At 39.8% G+C, this 19,917-nt stretch overlaps 1 protein-coding gene and 1 pseudogene across 7 annotated transcripts in view; one reads left to right on the forward strand and one right to left on the reverse strand.

The window, feature by feature from the left end:
* Tpk1 (thiamin pyrophosphokinase 1) overlaps positions 1-19,917 on the forward strand; it is a 378,233-nt gene that overhangs the window by 223,272 nt on the left and 135,044 nt on the right. The gene's annotated exons all lie outside the window — the stretch shown is intronic.
* On the reverse strand, positions 12,766-18,510 carry LOC110555882 (large ribosomal subunit protein uL2-like; annotated as a pseudogene).

Raw genomic sequence — 19,917 nt, forward strand, 5'->3', positions numbered from 1 at the left:
CTAGTTGTATCTTACTATATTTTATTTTACTATTATCCCTAGAATGAGAGACAGAAAGAGAATAGATCCAGATGTGAGAGAGGAGGAGGGGGACTGGGAGAACTAGTGGGAAAGGAAACTTTAATCAAGGTGTATTATGTGAGAAACAAATCAATTTTCAATAAAAAAGGAACAAGACAGTGTCATTGATTAAAAAGACATGAACTGATTGACCTGCTCTTTGATCACCTCCCCCTGATGGAGGAGCAGCCTTACCAGGCCACAGAGGAAGACAGTTCAGCCACTCCTGATGAGACCTAACAGACTAGGATCAGAAGGAAGAAAAAGAAACCCTCCCCTACCAGTGGACTTGGGAGGGGATTGCATGGAGAAGAGGGAGGAAGAGAGGGGTGGGAAGGGAGGAGGGAGGGAACTAGAGGGGGGATACAAAGTAAATAAAGTGTAATAAAAAATAAAATTAAAAATTAACAAAACAAAACAAAAGAATGGATTCTCCAGCCAAAAATAAATAAATAAATAAGTAAACATTGTAATACGCAAAAAAAGACGAAAAATATTTAAAATTAAAATATTTGGTGCAAATATGTAGAGAATAGGTTAAAATAGTTCTATAATTTTATATATTATTATTATATGTGACAAAAATTGACTGCAGTTGCATGCATCCCATGGTGCATATGTGAAGATCAGAGGACAATTTTCAAGAGTCAATTTGCTTCTTCCACCTTAGTCTCCAGGAGTCAAACATGGGATTTTCAGACTGTAAAGATTTTTTTACCTGTTGAGGTATATTGCCCACCCAATGACTATCTTTTATGAAATAATTCAAGGTCAGCAAGTTGCATAGGAGAGCCATATTCACAAAGGATTGAAGAGCATGGGAGACAAATTGATTGCTTATAGAATGACTTTAAAGATGTCCCACTTCCAGGTGGTCTCCTGAAGAAGATTGTAAATATATTTATGTAATATTTGGTCTTTAGGATAGTCTGCATATTGAATGGAATGAATTTAATATAACAGACTACTGAAAGCTATTGCCTCTCACACACAATTTAAAAAGTAGCCTCTAGAGGATCCAAGATGGTGGCGCCGGGAGGATACTCATTCTAACCAGCAGCACAGCAGGATCTGCACAGTGACCAGCAGACAGTACTCTCGGTTCTAAAACACCAACGACTAGTGTTTCCCAGGTGAGAGGATACCCCATGGTGTGGGATTCAATCACCTTCAACTTACCCAGCTAAACCGCAAAAGAGGTCCTGATTCCACCAGGTGCTCCATACGCCAGAGTGCTCTGATCACTGTCCTAGACTAAACTGTGGGCCCCACAACACAAGAGAATAGGATTTCCAGTCGAGAGAAAACTCCCACGGTGCAGGAAATGATTGTGACCCACCTTTGGTCATTCAGACAATCTTTGGAAAAGACCTGAGGTCCAGCAGGCACCAAGCAACCAGCCCAGAGCCTGGGATGCAGGCGCTAGCAGAGAGTCCTGCTTGCTAGCCTAACTGCACCAGATAGAACTGTGGGCCCCAGGGCTCCAGATTTCTCTATTGGGTGACCCACAGAGAGGGGAACAGCAGGTCTGAACCCAGAGCATGCAACAGACACCCCCACCCCAAAAGTTCTCTGGAAAAGTTACAGTTTCAGCAGAAGCACAGGCACCCAATCGTCAGCAGGGATGAGCCACAAGGGCCTGTGCCTGCGGGTTCTACTCACCATTCCAAAAAGAATTACAGTCCTCAAAGCACAGTCTGGGTGTCCCTGCCAGGAGGAAGCCCCAGAGCAGAGGGATCAGCAGATCCAACACTCAGGACACCCAGCTCCAGAAGACTTTCTGTGTTCACACAGTCTCTAGGCTCTAGCCTTCTACTGCAGGCATGAGTTCCCTGCTCACCTGCTATTGATTACTGATAGGGAACAGGGGCACACAGCTGCAACCTCAGACCTACAGAAGCCTGAGAACCATTAAAGCAGCCCTCAGATACTGGTTCAGGGTACAACCGGTTATCCCTAGCTAAACTGACAAAACTGCCAGATTCCCTGGTTCTTCAAGAGGGCAGCACCCAAAAAATACACCTTAAAAACAGCAGCTGCAGCTCACTAAACTCAGAGAAAAAAAAAACCAAAAAAACCAGCAGCAGGGCAGCCATCTCCAAGACTGCTCCTAATTATCCTAATTAGAGGAGGGCCTTCCTGAACACCACAGTTACCACACAGGTCAATATGCCTAAGGTGAACTGTGACAATTCCTGAGAAACACCACTATTCAGTTAACCATACCCCAAAAGCTGAAGAGATCTACTTCAGAACCCTGCCAAGGGGAATCTCTCCACCCCAGGACCCAGCAGGCATTAGAAATTAACAGACAACACCTGAGATAGCCAGATGGGTAGAGGCGAACATAAAAATACAACCAACAAAAGGCAAAGCAGTATGGCATCCCCAAAACCCAGTTACCCAGGGGCAAGTAGCTCTGGACACCCTAACATAAGTGAAATTCAAGAAGATGACCTTACATCTATGCTTATGAAGAGGTTAATGGAGGAAGTAAATAAAATGCGTAAAGAATTAGAGTAAGATATAGTAAAACAGATTATGGCGATCCATAAAGAAATAAAGAAAGATGGAGCCAAACAATTTGTAGTTTTCAGAGGGAATTGATTACATCATTGAAAGAAACAAAAGAAACAAGAGGAATGTTCAAAAAAACAGGTGAAAGGAATTGAAGGAAAATACAGTCACACTGGTGAAGGAAATCAACAAAACGTTTCAAGATCTGAAGATAGAATTGGAAAAATTAAAGAAAACACAAACGGAGGAAATCATGGAGAGGGAGAACCTAGGAAAGAAAACAGGAACTACAGAGGTAAGCATAACCAACAGACTACAAGAGATGGAAGAAAGAATCTCAGGTGTGGAACATACAATGGAAGAAATCAATGTATCCATGAAAGAAAATACTAAATCTAAAAATTTCCTGACACAAACCTTCCAAGAAATCCAAGACAACATAAAAAGACAAAACCTAAGAATAATAGGAATAGAGGAAAAAGAAGATTCCCTCCTCCAAGGCCCAGAAAATATTTTTAACAAAATCATTGAAGAAAATTTCCCAACTTAAAGGAGAGGCCTATTAGAATGCAGGAAGCCTACAGAACACCTAATAAATTAGACGAGAAAAGAAAATCCTCCCGCCCCATAATAATCAAAAGAATGAGTATACAGCACAAAGAAAAAATACTAAAAGCTGCAAGGGAAAAAGGCCAAGTAACATAAAATGGCAAACCCATCAGAATCACACCTGACTTCTCAACAGAGTCTATGAAAGCCAGAAGGGCCTGATAGATATTATGCAGACCTTAAGAGAACACAGATATCAGCCTGGGCTCCTATACCCAGCAAATCTCTCAGTCCTCATAGACAGAGAAAACAAGATATTCAACGACAAAAACAAATTTCAAAAATACCTACACACAAATCCAGCGTTACAAAAGATACTAGAAGGAAAAATACAACCCAAGAAAACTACCTACTTTCAAGAAAACACAGGAAATAAATAACTTCGCTACAGCAAAACAAAAAGTAGCCAAGCACACAAGCACATTACCATAGCCAACATCAAAATCAAAGGATCTAACAGCCACTGGTCATTAATCTGTCTCAACATCAATGGACTCAATTCTCCAATAAAAAGACACAGACTATCAAAATGGATGTATAAACAAGATCCAACAATCTATTGAGTACAAGAAAGGCAAAGAGGATAGGCATCAGAAGAAGAAGAAAACAGGAAACAAGTTAGGAGCCTCCCACAGAGGGCTTCTGAAATGCTCTGCTCTGCAAACTATCAAAGCAGATGTTTAGACTTATGGCCAAACTTTGGGCAGAATGCAGGGACTCTTATGAAAGAAGTGGGAAATAGTAAGATCTGGAGAGGACAGGAGGTCCAAAAGGAGAGCAACAGAACCAAAAAATTGGAGCACAGGGGTCTTTCCTCAGACTCATATTCCAACCAAGTACCATGCATGGGGATGAGCTAGAACCCCTGCACAGATGTAGCCCATGGCAATTCAGTGTCCAAGTGGGTTCCATAGTAATGGGAACAGTGACTGCTCCTGACATGAACTGATTGGCCTGCTCTTTGATCACTTCCCCCTGATGGTTGAGCAGCCATACTAGGCCACAGAGGAAGACAGTGCAGCCACTCCTGATGAGACCTAACAGACTAGCATCAGAAGGAAGAAAAAAGAAACGCTCCCCTATCAGTGGACCTGGGGAGAGGCATGCTTGGAGAAGGTGGAGGAACGGAGGGATTGGGAGGGGAGGAAGGAGGGAAGTAGAAGGGGGGGGGATACAAAATAAATAGTGTAATTAAAAATAAAATTAAATTAAAAAAAAGAAACACACATGAGTCACAAAGATAGACTTTAGATAGATAGAGTTGAAAGGGTTAGACTTACTTTGTAACCTATATGTCTTCTAAAGCCTATAGTTTTGAGTTTTAGGTCCAGGTTTAGCTAAAGCCTCTTAGTACCTTTCCAGAGAGTAAAGGAATGTGACCCTATCTGTGAGGACAGATATAAAAAAAGGGGCAAGCAGGCAATGACCTTCACTCAGCAAAAGGAGGACCAGACCCTTGTTCTTGAGATAGCGTTTCTTAGCAATGAACCTAGACTTCTGAGTAGCTTTTGACGTCCAGCCAAGAGCCTTCAGCCCTAATCTTCAAGGATGAGCTAACCACCCCCACCTTAAATTGCAGCTGCATCCACACTTGGCAGGACTGGCCAAGCTTGAGCACCTAAGACTAGCCAATTATCTTACTTTATAACTTCCTCATCCAATCCTAAATTGCCAAAACTCCAACTTCAAATTTCCCGCAATTTTTCTTTTAAAAACCTAAAAGCCTTTGTCTCCCGGTGCCACTCTTTGCTGACCAGCAGGGGTGACCCCGTTGTACAATGGTTAATAAACCTCTTTCTTTTGCAACGAGTCTTGGTCTGGGGGAGTTTCAAGGAAGGGCGCGGTTGAACTCCTGAGCTGTGAGACCCCAGGTCTTACAGAGTAAAGGGCAGAAGACAGTTTTCCAAGCAAATTGACCCAAGAAGCAAGCAGGAGTAGCCATTCTAATATATAATAAAATAGACTTTCAACCAAAATTAATCAAAAGGGATGGAGAAATACACTTCATGCTCATCAAGGGAAAATTCCACCAGGAGGATATCACAATCCTGAACATCTATGCCCCAAATACAGGGGCACCCACATTTGTAAAAGAAACATTAATAAAAGTTAAAGCACACATAGATCCCCACTCATTAATAGTGGGAGATTTCAACACCCCAATCTCAACAAAGGACAGGTCAATAAAACAAATTATACAAAGATACAATACCTCTAACACAGGTCATGAAGCAAATGGACATAACAGATATCTACAGGATCCTTTCACCCAAACACAAAAGAATTTACCTTCTTCTCAGCACCTCATGGAACCTTCTCCAAAATACACCATATGCTTGGTCACAAAGCAAGCTTCAACAAATACAAGAAGATTGAAATAATCCCTTGTATCCTATCTGATCACCATGGACTAAAGCTGGACCTCAACAACAGAAACAGCAAAAAGCCTACACACACATGGAAACTGAACAACTTGCTACTAAATGACAGCTGGGTCAGAGAAGAAATAAGAAAGGAATTAAAATCTTCCTAGAATTCAAAGAAAATGAAGGCACCACATAACTAAACTTATGGGACACAATGAAAGCAGTGCTAAGAGGAAAGTTCATAGCACTAAGTGCCTTCAAGAAAAAATTTGAAACATCTCATTCAAGCAACATAATGGCTCACCTAAAAGCCCTAGAGGGGAAAAAAAAAAAAAAAAGAAGGAGCAGACACACCAAGGAGGAGTAGATGGATGGAAATAATCAAACTCGGGCCTGAAATGAATAAATTAGAAGCAAATAAAACAATTCAAAGAATCAGTGAAACCAAGAGCTGGTTCTTTGAGAAAATCAACAAGATAGACAAACCCTTAGCCAAGCTAACTAAAAGGCAGAGAGACACTATCCAAATCAACAAAAGCAGATGAAAAGAGGGACATAACCACAGACACTGAAGAAATCCAAACAATCATTAGGTCTTACTTCAAAAGCCTATATGCCACAAAATGTGAAAAACTAAATGAAATGGACAATTTTCATGATTAATTCCACTTGCCAAAGCTGAATCAAGACCAGGTAAATCAATTAAATAGTCCTATATCCCTAAGGAAAGAGAAAGTGTCATCAAAAGTCTCCCATGCTAAAAAAGCCCATGGCCAGATGGTTTCAGCACAGAATTCTACCAGACTTTCAAAGAAGAGCTAACACCAATACTCTTCAAATTATTCCACAAAATAAAAACAGAAGGAACATTACCAAACTAATTCTGTGAAGCCGCATTCAGCTTGGTATTTAAACCATAAAAAGACTCAACAAAGAAAGAGAATTTCAGGCCAATCTCCCTTATGAACATCAATGCAAAAATACTCAACAAAATACTTGCAAGCGAATACAAGTAGGCTTCATCCCCAGGTATGCAGGGGTGGTTCAGTATTCGGAAATCCATTAATGAGATCCACCATATAAACAAATGGAAGGAGAAAAACCACATGATCATCTCCTTAGATAATGAAAAAAAAAAACATTTGATAGAATCCAATATCCATTCATATTTTTCCATTCTTGGAAAGATCAGGAATACAAGGCACATACCTAAACATATAAAGGCAATATACAGCAAGCCTATAGCCAATATCAAACTCAATGGAAAGAAACTTAAATCATTCCCTCTGAAATCAGGAACAAGGCAAGGCTGCCCACTGTCTCCATATCTTTTCAACATAGTTCTTGAAGTCCTTTGTAGAGCAATAGGACAATTAAAGAAGATCAAGGAGATTCAGTTTGGAAAAGAAGAACTCAAAGTATCACTATTTCCAAATGATATGATAGTATACCTGACTGACCCCCAATATTCTACTCTTACAGCTGATAAACACCTTCAGCAAAGTGGCTGGATACAAAATTAACTCAAAAAAAAAAAAAAAAAAAAGAATAGTAGCCCTCCTGTATACAAAAGACAAAAGTGCTGAGAAAGAAATTAGGGAAACAACACCCTTCACAATAGCCACAAAGGACATAAAGTACCTTGGTGTGAACCTAACCAAGCAAGTCAGACTTGTATGAAAAAAAATTTCCAGTCTCTAAAGAAAGAATTAGAAGAAGACATCAGAAGATGGAAAGATCTCCCATGCTCATGGCTTGGCAGGATTAACATAGTAAAAATGGCCATCTTACCTAAAGCAATCTATGATTCAATACAATTCCCATCAAATTACTAACACAATTCCTTACGGACCTTGAAAGAAAAATTCTCAACTTCATATGGAATAACAAGAAACCCAGAATTGCTAAAACAATCCACTACAATAAAAGATATTCTGGAGGAATCTCCATCCCTTATCTCAAGCTATAATATAGAGCAACAATACTAAAAACTGCATGGTACTGGCATAGAAACAGAATGGTGGATCAATGGAATCGAATAGAAGACCCTGAAATAAATCCACACACTTATGGACACCTGATTTTTGACAAAGATTCCAAAACCATTCACTGGAAAAAAGACAACATCTTCAACAAATGGTGCTGGTCTAACTGGATATCTACATGTAGAAAAATGCAAATAGACTTTAGACAAAACTAAAGTCCAAGTGGATCAAAGACCTCAACATAAAACCAGACACATTAAACCTGTTAGAAGAAAAAGTGGGGAAGAGCCTTGAAATCACTGTAACAGGAAACAACTTCCTGAACAGAACACCAACAGCACAGGCTCTAAGAGCAACAATCAATAAATGGGACCTCATGAAACTGAAAAGCTTCTGTAAATTAAAGGACACTGTCATCAGAACAAAATGACTGGCTACAGATTGGGAAAGAATTTTCACCAACCCTATATCTGACAGAGGGCTAATATCCAGTATATGTAAAGAACTTAAGAAGCTAAACAGCAACATATCAAATAATCCAATTTAAAATGGGGTACAGAGCTAAACAGAAAAATTCTCAATAGAGGCATATTGAATGGTCGATAAGCACATAAAGAAATGCTCAACATTATTAGTTATTAGGGAAATGCAAATCAACGACCCTGATTTCACCTTACACCCATCAGAATGGCTAAGATGAAAAACACAAGTGACAACACATGCTGGAGAGGTTGTAGAGAAAGGGGAACCCTCCTTCACTGCTGGTGGGAATGTAAAGTTGTACAACCACTTTGGAAATCAATCTGGCACTTTCTTAGGCAACTAGGAATAGTGCTTCCTCAAGATCCAGCTATACCACTCCTAGGCATATATTCAAAAGATGCTCAAGTACACAAGAAGGACATTTGCTCAACCATGTTTGTAGCAGCTTTATTTGTAATAGCCAAAAGCTGGAAACAACCCAGATGCCCCTCAACTGGAGAATGGATACATTGGTATATCTACTCAATGGAATATTATTCAGCAATAAAAAACAAGTAAATCATGAAATTTGCAGGGAATGGTGGGAACTTGAAAAGATCATCCTGAGTGAGGTATCCCAGAACCAAAAAGACACACAGGGTATTTACTCATTCATAAGTGGATATCAGACATATAATATAGGATACAGTTACTAAAATCTGTACACCTAAAGAAACTAATCAATAACGAGGACTCTGGCTAAATGCTCAAACCCCATACGAAAAGGCAAAGAGGATGTACATCAGAAGGAGAAAACAGGGAACAGTACAGGAGCCTGCCAGCGGGCCTCTGAAAGGCTCTACCCTGCTGGGTACCAAAGCATGTGCTGAGACTTATGGCCAACCTTTGGAAAGAGTGCAGGAAATTTCATGAAAGAAGTAGAAAATAATAAGACCTGGAGAGGACAGGAGCTCCACAAGGAGAGCAACAGAAACAAAAAGTCTGGGCCCAGAGGTCTTTTCTGAGACTGATACTCCAACCAAGGACCATTGATTGATATAAACTAGGATCCCTGCACAGATGTAGCCCATGGCAGTTCAGTGTCCAAATGGGTTCCATAGTAACGGGAACAGGGACTGTCTCTGACATGAAGTGATTGGCCTGCTCTTTGATCACCTCCCCTTGAGGGGGAGCAACCTTACCAGGCCACAGAGGAAGACAATACAGCTACTCCTTTTGAGACCTGATAGACTCATAGAAGGAAGGAAGGATAGGAAGTTCTCCCCTATCAGTGGACTTGGGGAGGGACATGTGTGGAGAAGGGGGAGGGAGGGTGGGAATGGGAGAGCAGGAGGGAGGGAGCTATGGGGGGATACAAAGTGAATAAAGTGTAATTAATAAAAATTAAAATAAAAATGGAAAAACGTTAGCCTTTAGATCAAAAAGGTGGAAGTAAATAACTGTATTTTCAGAATTATACAACACTTTCAATTTATAAAGTAACTTCATCATTGTCTGCTTGGTTGTCCTAAGTAGCCTGCTTTAAGCAAATACACAGTACTTTTTGCTCTTGCAAAGAGCATGGGAACTCTGCACAGAAAAAACACTGCAGGCTCTTTAGAAGTTAACCAGAAGCTCCACCTTTTGCTCTAGTACTCAATCCTGAAAACATTATTGGAAAAAGTAAAGCAAAGTAGATACTTTTAAGCATGTCCTGCATATTGAATTATCAAAAAAGGAAGATAAATTGAAATCACCTGGATGTTGATAATAGATAGATAGATAGATAGATAGATAGATAGATGGTGGTAGATAGATGATTAATAGATGATAGATTAGATAGATGATAGATATACAGATAGCTATAGATAGTATAATATACCAAATAATATTTACCAATGAACTACTTTAATATCTTAAGCATTTTATTATATGAAGAAGCTTTCTAGCCTAAAATGAGGTCTGATCCCAAAAGCTCATTGTAAGTTGGAAATATTTGAAAATGTGTTTAAATCTCCTAAGCCACTGAATTTCATATTTAAGCATGCAGTACACCAAAGAATATCAGTCTTTTCCACTTGTAAGTTCTTGACTACATGCAAGCTGTGAGTTCCTGCCACTGCATTCCATTACTTATATAGCATTACAGCGTGATGCCTGTCACATGTTGACAGCCCAGGTAAAGATCATATGAAAATTTAAAGAGCATCTGAGATCAACCGAGATTGGGCACATTCAGGTATGGCCACAGTAAAGATAGAGCAGATGGAGCAGAGATTAAGGGAATGCCCAGTTGATGCCTGGCCCAACCAAGACTCACCCTATCAGAGAGTGTGCCAATCCCTTACACTATGAACCATGCTCTGCCAATCTTTCCGACAGGAGCCTGTCAAATTCTTCCTCTGAAAGGCTCTACCCAACAGTGCCTCAAAACAGTTGCTGAGACTCACAGCCAAACATTGGGTGATGCATAGGGAGTCTTTGGGAATAGGGAGGAGAGAGAAATGGACACAGAAGTGACAGGAGCTCCCCAAGAAAAACAACAAAGCCAACTAACCAGAGCCTAGAGTAGTTTGCTGAAACTGAAGCATCAACTAAGGACCATGCAGAAACTGGCCTTATGCCTCCTACAAAGATGTAGCAGATAGGCAGCTTAGGCTTCAAGTGGGCACTCTAGTAAGGAAAGTGGGGACTGCATCTGACACAGACTCACGTGCTAGCCTTTTTTATCACTTCCCCCTAGCTCAGTCCTGATGCAACTTGATGAGCAGGGGTGGATGGGAAAGGAAGCCCTCCTTTTCTAAGGAAAAGGGGAAGGGGGGGAAAGGTGTGACTGGGAGGAGAGAAAAAAAGGGGCTACAGGGTGAGGAGGGAGGGGCTTATGGGGGGATACAAAATGAATAAAGTGTAATTAATAAAAAAGGTGCTACAAGGAAGTAAAGTGAATAAAATAAATAAAAAACGAACAAAAATATTTTTATTCTTTTTTATTTTTAATTATATTTTATTTACTTTGTATCCCCTCTCTAGTTCCTTTCCTCTTCCCCTCCCAATCCCTCCCTTCGTCCCCTTCTCCACACATGCCCCTCCCCAAGCCCACTGGTAGGGGAGGGTTTCTTTTTCTTCCTTCTGATCCTAGTCTGTTAGGTTTCATCAGGAGTGGCTGCATTGTCTTCCCCTGTGGCCTGGTAAGGCTGCTCCCCCATGAGGGGAGGTGATCAAAGAGCAGGCCAGTCAGTTCATGTCAGAAGCAGTCCTTGTTCCCATTACTATGGAACCCACTTGGACATGAACTGCCATGGGCTACATCTGTGCAGGGGTTCTAGGTTATCTCCATGCATGGTACTTGTTTGGAGTATGAGTTTCAGGAGACCCCTGTGCTCAAATTTTTTGGTTCTGTAATTTTAAAGATCAGATTGCATTCCACATGAGTTGCTTTAACCATTAGGTTAAAGGCTCCTTCATCACATAGAAGACTGTCCCTGAGCTCTTATTTTTGTGGGTTGATACTTTATCAGTCCTGAACTCTAGTTCTCCTTCTCCTACAGTTTTCGTTCCATGTAGTCGCCTAGTCTGGCGGGCAGCAATGAGACCCACTTTGTACCCAGAGTGGCATCGCTTTGCTTAGTGGAAGGTTACCCCCTCCAAAGGGATGTTCCATAGGATTCATGGCGCTTACACTTGCCCAGCCAGTCCTCTTTGCATTGTACTTGTGGTCGGCACGTACTTGTGGTCGGCACTGCCAACCTTTTTTTTTTTTTTTTAGAGCCAAACACACCATTTTTATTATCTATGTATAAATGGAAAACACAATGACATATGCAAATTAGAATCTTTTTTTTTATCAGTTACATTTTATTAACTCTGTATCCCAGCCATGTCCCGATCCCTCATTCCCTCCCAGTCCCTCCCAGTCCCTCCCTCCCTCCCTCATCTCCACCGTGCCCCTTTCCAAGTCCACTGATAGGGGGGACCTCCTCCCCATTCATCTGATCCTGTTTTATCAGGTATCTTCAGGACTGGCTGCAAAGCCCTCCTCTGTGGCCTAACAGGACTGCTCCTCCCTTCGGGGGTGGGGAGACCAAAGAGCCAGTCATTGAGTTCCTGTTAGAAATAGTCCTTGTTCCCCTCACTTTGGGAAACCAATTGGTTACTGAGCTACCACAGGCTACATCTGAGTGGAGGTTCTAGGTTATATCCATACATGGTTCTTGGTTGTCCGTCTCAGAAAAGACCCTGTGCCCAGATATATTTGGTCCTTGTGGAGCTCCTATCCTTTCCCCATCAGACTAACTCCCCTTCTTTCTTATGATTCCCTGTACTCTGCCAAAGGTTTGGTCATGAGTCTTTGCTTTGAAAACACTGCTAGTTAGAGTCTTTCAGATGCGCTCAGTAGACTCCTGTCATACGTTCAATGCACATCCCATCTGTCTTTCTAAACGAGGATTGATCATCTTACCCCATGTCCGCTCAATTGATTATCTTTTTTAGGTGTATAGATTTCATTATGTTTATCATATCTTATAGGTCTATGTAAGTGAGTATATCCCATGTTTGTCTTTCTCCTTCTGGGATATTTCACTCAGAATGTTCTTTTCTAGATCCCACCATTTGCCTGCAAATTTCATGATTTCCTCCTTTTTGATTGCTGAGTAGTATCCCATTGTATAAAAATACCACAATTTCTGTACCCATTCCACTGTTGATGGACATCTGGGTTGTTTCCAGGTTCTGGCTATTACAAATAGAGCTGCTACTGCCAGCCTTTAAGATGGTTTGTCAGTTCTGCCTCCACTGATCACATTGCAGACAACAGTTCTGTTGGCCTGAGATTTCTTCTTGGACCCTGAAGGTAGCTTCACTCGGGTCTTCTTGGTTTCTGTGTTGTGGGAGATGACTGAGGCACAGTTCCTGAAGGCTTGTGCCAGCTTGCCCCTGCCCCCAGGCTTCTCCAAACAACACATGATAGTACCCTCAGGGCTACTATCAAAACATTGCAGATATTCAGCTAGGCCTTCCTGCCACAGTACACAAACTGGCCAGTGTGGATTCCTCTGCAGCAATGAACAGCTCCATCTGCTTCTTAAATTCGTAGGGATCAAGGAAGACTTGACCCTCCGCAGACAGGGTCATGAATGATGTCCTTTACAATGTCCTTAATATAGCTGTGCCACTCAGCAAAGTCTACAGCATGTAGGTGCGCAGTGCCCTGACTGTGTTTCATATGCACCTGGAACACAGAACCATGCCGTTCCTCTGCCTTCGGAAACACAGCACAAGGCGGTGAGTCTGCTGGCAAGCACAACTGAAAGATGGATTTCTTTTCATTTTTTGAAAATATGTGTAGACATCATGTTATACTAAGTTCTTCAACATTAGCAATATTTCTATGTTAGCATTGCCCTTAGACTTTCAGTGAACAGGGCTAAAATGACACACCTTCATTCTTAGTATGAAGGTTTTAAAAAACACAGATTTGTATGTTAATATACATATATGTGTGTAAACAAGAATGCATATATAAATCATGTGCCATTTTGATATTTTGACTTCAACTTTAGTCTATTTGTTTAATTTTTTAATTTTATATTCTTATTTCTTTAACCAAAATTCCTGGCTTTAATTGACATGTTGTGGTATTCCATAATAAATAGTAACTGTTTTCACAGTTGTCACATGGTATTGCTATAACAGGAAAACTGAGTGAGGTTAGGATGCCTGTGCAGGTGTTCCTTTCATGATAGCCACTGGAATTACTAAGTTTTTAACTTTTCCACTTGAAATAGTTTTTGTTATTTTTGTGACTTTGCTATTAATATATAATTAGGTTCATATTCTGCAGTTTATTTAGTACCCCAAGGCTTTACTTCAGTTATTATTTTAAATAATTATATTGTTCACAGGCAGAGGTTGGTTATATTCATATTTTTAGATGATAGCTTTCGTTCTTGGTCCCATGATGAGCATCTCTTTCTTCAGAATCTTCCAGACTCTTATAAAAAGTATAAGCAAAACCAAGCAGATGTTGTATATGCATATGCCTGAGAATATATAAAATTCAGCCTATTTCTTCCTCTCTTTGCTTAATACAGCTTAGAGACCACTGTGTGATCAGCAGTAAAGATCATCGTATTCCTTTATTGTGGCTGCTTGGTACTCCGCAGTGTGGAGGCACCACAGTGTATCATACTCTAGCCAGGCATTGAAATAGCTTTTTGAAATAACATGATAGCATTTAAACTATATAATGCTTTGGATTCTTAGTATGAAGGTTTTAAAAATAATTTTCTGTGCTTCTGTATACATTTGTTCTGAAGAATATTTTTTACTTTCAAACCAATCATATATAAAAGACATAATGTCATTTTACAGGTGAGCCACTTAGGACCCAGACTAGGGATTACTTCATCAGTTGTGATAAAGGACATATCGCTGTGTCAGGATCACCTTTTGCCTTTCTCCATGCCACTTTTCTGTTATCACAATGTATGAGGTTTTTGTGATGTAATTCACTTTAGAAGAAACAGTTTAATTAGGTAATTGCATGAAGCAAATATTACCTATAAGGACATCAGCTGCTTTGATATCAGAAAACAAGGCTTCCCTACCAGCATTTGTGCTTTGTAAATACGTGTTGAAATGGTTGAGTTAGATGCAATCAATTTTCTTATCTTGAGAGAACTGCTTTCTATTACAGTTCACACAGTGATAATGATGAATCAGATTCCTTCTTTCTGGACGTTCATGGAGATGGAGGATACAAAATTAGTTCATGACATGCACAAGAAGTCAATTTCACTCCTACCAAGCACCCTCAAAAAGTGATAGAATGAAAAGCATAGAGTATAGAACATGGGTCTTATTTATCAAGCAAGTATGGCATAAAAAGTGTTGTTCAGGATACAGTAGATAGAGAAGGGCTGATTTTTCTCGTGAGTGACAATACCTATTACTAACAAGTGGGCACTCTAAAATTTTGATAATAGTAATTAAAAAGTTGTGAGTAGAACTTCATATTTTTTAACATTTCATACTGTATAGTTTTTCAAGAGCAAAGAGCCAATCAAAAATGAAATTTGCAGGCAAATGGTGGGAACTAGAAAAGATCATCCTGAGTGAGGTATCCCAAAAGCGGAAAGACAAACATGGTATATACTCACATTTCGGTGGATATTAGATATATAATATAAGATAATCATACTAAAATCTGTACACTCTAAAGAAGCTGAGCTAGAAGGAGGACCCTGGGTAAGATGATCAATCCACACTCATAATGGCAAACGTGATGGAGATTGGAAGAAGAAGGAAACAGGACAGGAGCCTACCACAGAGGGCCTCTGAGAGACTCTAACCAGCAGTGTATCAATGCAGATACTGAGACTCATAAACAAACTTTGGGCTGAGTGCAGGGAATCTTAGGTAAGAAGGGGGGAGATAGTAAAACCTGAAGGGGACAGGAGCTCCACAAGGAGAGCAACAGAACCAAATATCTGGGCACAGAGGTCTTTTCTGAGACTCATATTCCAACCAAAGACTATTGGATATAACCTAGAACCCCTGCTCAGATGTAACCCATGGCAGCTCAGTATCCTAGGGGGTTTCCCTAGTAAGGGGAACAGGAACTGTTTCCGACATGAACTCAGTGGCTAGCTTTTTGACAGCCTCACCCTAATGGGGTAGCTGCCCTGCCAGGCCACAGAGGGGGACAATGCAGCCAGTTCTGATGAGAGATGATAAGCTAGGGTCAGATGGAAGGGGAAGAGGACTTCCCCTATCTGTGGACTTGGAGAGGGGCATAGGAGGAGATAAGGGAGGGAAGGTGAGTTTGGGAGGAGAAGAGGGAGGGGATACAGCTGGGATACAAAGTGAATAAACTGTAATTAATATTAAAAATAAAAATTTAATTAAAAAATTAAAAAATGAACATTTTCATGTATACATTCAACCAACATATTAGTTGGAGCTTATTTCTATCATGTATTTTACTAGATTGATTATGAATGAGTTGTCCTAAAAGAGCTAATACTGTCTTCATTAATTAGATCAATGTTATAAGATAAAACTAATTCAGTAATTAAACAGAGAGAGAGAGAGAGAGAGAGAGAGAGAGAGAGAGAGAGAGAGAGAGAGAGAGAGAGACTATACTAGGGGTCCAGAAAAACATTGTATAATATGCTCCAGAATGGCATGGACAGGATTCTAGGAAGGGTCCTTGCAAATCAGGCCTAGAAGTAGACAGGTGAGTTGAGCTTACTAAGTGAGCAATGGGTAGAACAAATACAAGTCAAACAACACAAGCAGAAGTATACTCTGACAAGGTAATGAGTGGAGGAACTGTAGAAGGCCTGTTGTCTCTTGGTCTCAAGGCCAGAGACCACACTAAAAACTAAAAACTTTGATCATTGTCTCCTAAAATACAACTTTTCTGGTAATAATTTGTAAAAGTACTTTCTTAGGTATTTGTGTATGAACTACCCATAGACTTTCACTTAGGAATTGGCTATGTCAGACAAATATCCCTCATACTACCAAGTACATGATAAGGGCTCCACAGTATTCATACATGCTTCCAAATGCAGTTTTCAAATGATCATTGATGATCAAATTGGGGGAACTGTGAAGTTGTTCAATGAAAACAAAATTATGGCAGTGGCTCAGGCTGATTAAGATTGTACATGTGCCACACATGTTGAGTGATTACATTAATTGCCTCAACCTCTTTCTTTTATTATTATTAGCATTATCACTATCACTTACAGTAAGTCCCTACAAACTCATGATGCAGCTCTCATCCCAGTTTCTCTGGTGAAAAATGGAAGCATAAGAACTTATATATAGCTACTAATATGCAGATATAAGATATACTAGACATGGCTGCTCATGGATTCTTCTGTCATCATAGTTACTTTACCACATGGCTCTGAGAAAACAGTCACACTCGAATCTGCCTTACATGATAGGTGCCTAGAGGGATTGGACATACATAGAAGTCAATGTGCAGATCCTCATTCAGTTCATTGAACTAACCGCTAGGATATAAATATTTCTGCCCTGGAAAGCACCAGTGCTCAACTGCCTCATTCCTAGTGTATTTTGAGTGTTGTTAAATATGGCCATAGGACATTGAGAGCAGCATGGTGTCTCGTGTCATCAAGCAGGCTACATGGGGAGCTTCATTTCTGAAACCACTTATCTTTAATATACATTTCCTTTAAAACAGTTTCCTGTACTGAACATTAACTTAGTACGTGATAGAAAATATTTATGTGAAAAATGAAAAATTTTAATTTATATGTAGCCTCTACTCATTTTAATGATGATGCGTTAGCCACATAGTCATCACAGTTGATAGAGAAACAGCATATGAAAAAACCAACACCCATGAATGACTCAAAAATATCTATAGTGACCAGAGAGCTGACACTACAGTTACATGTACTGTTTTTGCAAAGGATGCAAGCTTGGTTCTCAGCACCCATGTGTTGGGCCACTTGCAACTATCTATAATTGTAGCTCTAGGAATCCAATGCACACACATCCATATCTGCAGTCACATACACATTCCCATACATATACACATAATTGAAAATAAAAAGTCTTTAAGTATATTTGGAAATATATGTATACATATATGGAAACACATATCTATGTATATATGTGTGTATACATATATGGAAACACACATACACACACATATAGGTTAAGTGTTTGCAAGGGAAAAAGGAAGCCATTGAGAACATCAAAGAAGCTGGGTATGGTGGCTCAAGAGTGTCATCCTAGCACTTCAGAGGCTGAGGCAAGATGCCCGTAAGTTTGAAGTAAGGTACAGAGTAAGAACCAATCTCAAATTGAAAGAACTATTAAAAGAACATGGAGATAGGCAATCACAGTGTGGCCATTGTTGAATAGATATATGAAACAATGTGATGTATATGGCCCTGTGCCTTGTTAGACTGGGAACTTTTTAATTATTTCATCTCAGTTTCAGTGCTTTGTCAAGGCTTGTGGTTCTGAGTGAGAAGTTTGAGCACTGGTTGTAGTATTTACTGACACAGGTCCTGAAACTCAAAAGTCCATGGCAACTAAAGAGTTTGAAGTCACATATGTAACACTGTGTTGTTTGTTTTTCTTTCCAGCTTCATGTGAGGAGACAAGGCTAATAGCTTTCATGGTGCACATATTTCATTAATGGCCAGTTTGTTTGGTTATTCAGTTTGGGTTTGCTTTATCATCACCCTTATCATCATCATTGCTATGTGCCATTACCTCTAGGATTTCTTTCCCTCTTTACATAAGAAAACATCTAGGGGTGCTGGAGAAATAGTGTAGAGGTTAAAGACACGTAAGAACATTCTGTCCTTCTAACGGTTCAAGTCAAATCTCCGTACAAAGATTAGATAGCTCAGCACTATCTATAACCAACTACATACCACTCCAGCTCCAGACGGGCCTACTTCCTCTTTTGGCCTCCACACCTCTGCTCTCATGTACACATGCCAATACACAGACATACTTGTCTGCACATAATTAAAGATAATTTTTTTTTAAAAGAAGTTGTTCTGTAGCCAGGGGAGTACTCGAAAGGTGAAGGGCTTGATTGGCAAGTAGCAGGACCTAATTTCAAATCCCCAGATGAGGCTCAAGGGTCTCTGTTTGTTTGTTTGTTTGTTTGTTTGTTTGTTTGTTTTTTTAAACTTGACACAAATCTAGAGATATCTGGAAAGAGGAAACTTCAATTAAGAAATGCCTCCGTAAGACTGTCCTGCAGGCAAATCTGTGAAATATTACCCTGGTTAACAATTTATATGGGAGGGCGCGGCACATTATGGGCAGTGCTATTTCTGGGCAGGTGGTGCTGGGTTATTTAAAAAAGAAGGCTGAGCAGTCCAGTAAGCAGCAATGCTCCATGGATTCATGGATTTTGCCTTGTATTCCTGCACTGGCTTCCCTCAGTGAGGGAGTACGACATGAAAATTGTAAGATGAAATAAACCCTCTCCCCCCTGTGTTGATTTTCGTCATGATGTTTTATCATAGCAACAGAAAACTATCTGAAACTGCCCTTAATAAATTGAGCCCTCAGTAGGTTTTATAAAGGAGCAGTTAAGAAAGAAAAAACCTTGAATTTGAGAGGGAGTGAGGCAGAGAACATGGTAGGAAAATGAAGAAATGGAGGGGTGAAATGATGTTAAAATAAAAAAGTACTAATATATGTAATTCTCAAAACTTAAAGGAATTTAAAAAGAAATAGTGCATAATCAAAACATTAAGGAAGATTTTTGTTGCTACTAACTTGATTTAGTAAAAAAAAAAAATCTAGTTTTTATTTGCTTGTACTTATTCTTCCTGTTTGGAGTCATGACTAGGAAGAAATGACATCCTGGTAGGCAGAATATTTAATTTTTTATAAAGCCTGATTTACCCATCTGTTCTACTGTGAGGCATGGTTGCAACATTGTTCTGAGAAACTCTTAATGTAATCCAAAGAGTAAGAGTTTCTTCTTAGGTTTGCCTTATAGATATTATGGTCTCGTATTTTGTATTGTAATTTTGACTTAATTTTGCCACTACATGGGTTATAAATTAAAATTTATTTATTTGCAGAGTTTCAATTATTTTGTGACAGTTTTTTGAGAGTCCTTCCCTCTGTAATATGTTTGTTGTCAAGTCAGTAAAAATTGGTCATCTATCTGAGCGTGAATTATTTCTTTTCTCTCTAATACACCCCATTGATCCGGAGTCTCTCAGGCTTGGCTCAGTTCTGTGATTCCTTTGACTGCAGTGAAGTCTTGCATTTGTCCTTTTGTATTTTTGCCAATATTCAGGAAAGGGACTTTTGCAGCTCTAATGAGCAGCCAGTTTTAGTTTCCTCAGAAGTGATTCAGGAGTCAGGATGACTTCCAAATGCCTCCCAGTAAA

This window comes from Meriones unguiculatus, chromosome 3 (assembly GCF_030254825.1).
Source record: "Meriones unguiculatus strain TT.TT164.6M chromosome 3, Bangor_MerUng_6.1, whole genome shotgun sequence".
Lineage (NCBI taxonomy): Eukaryota > Metazoa > Chordata > Mammalia > Rodentia > Muridae > Meriones > Meriones unguiculatus.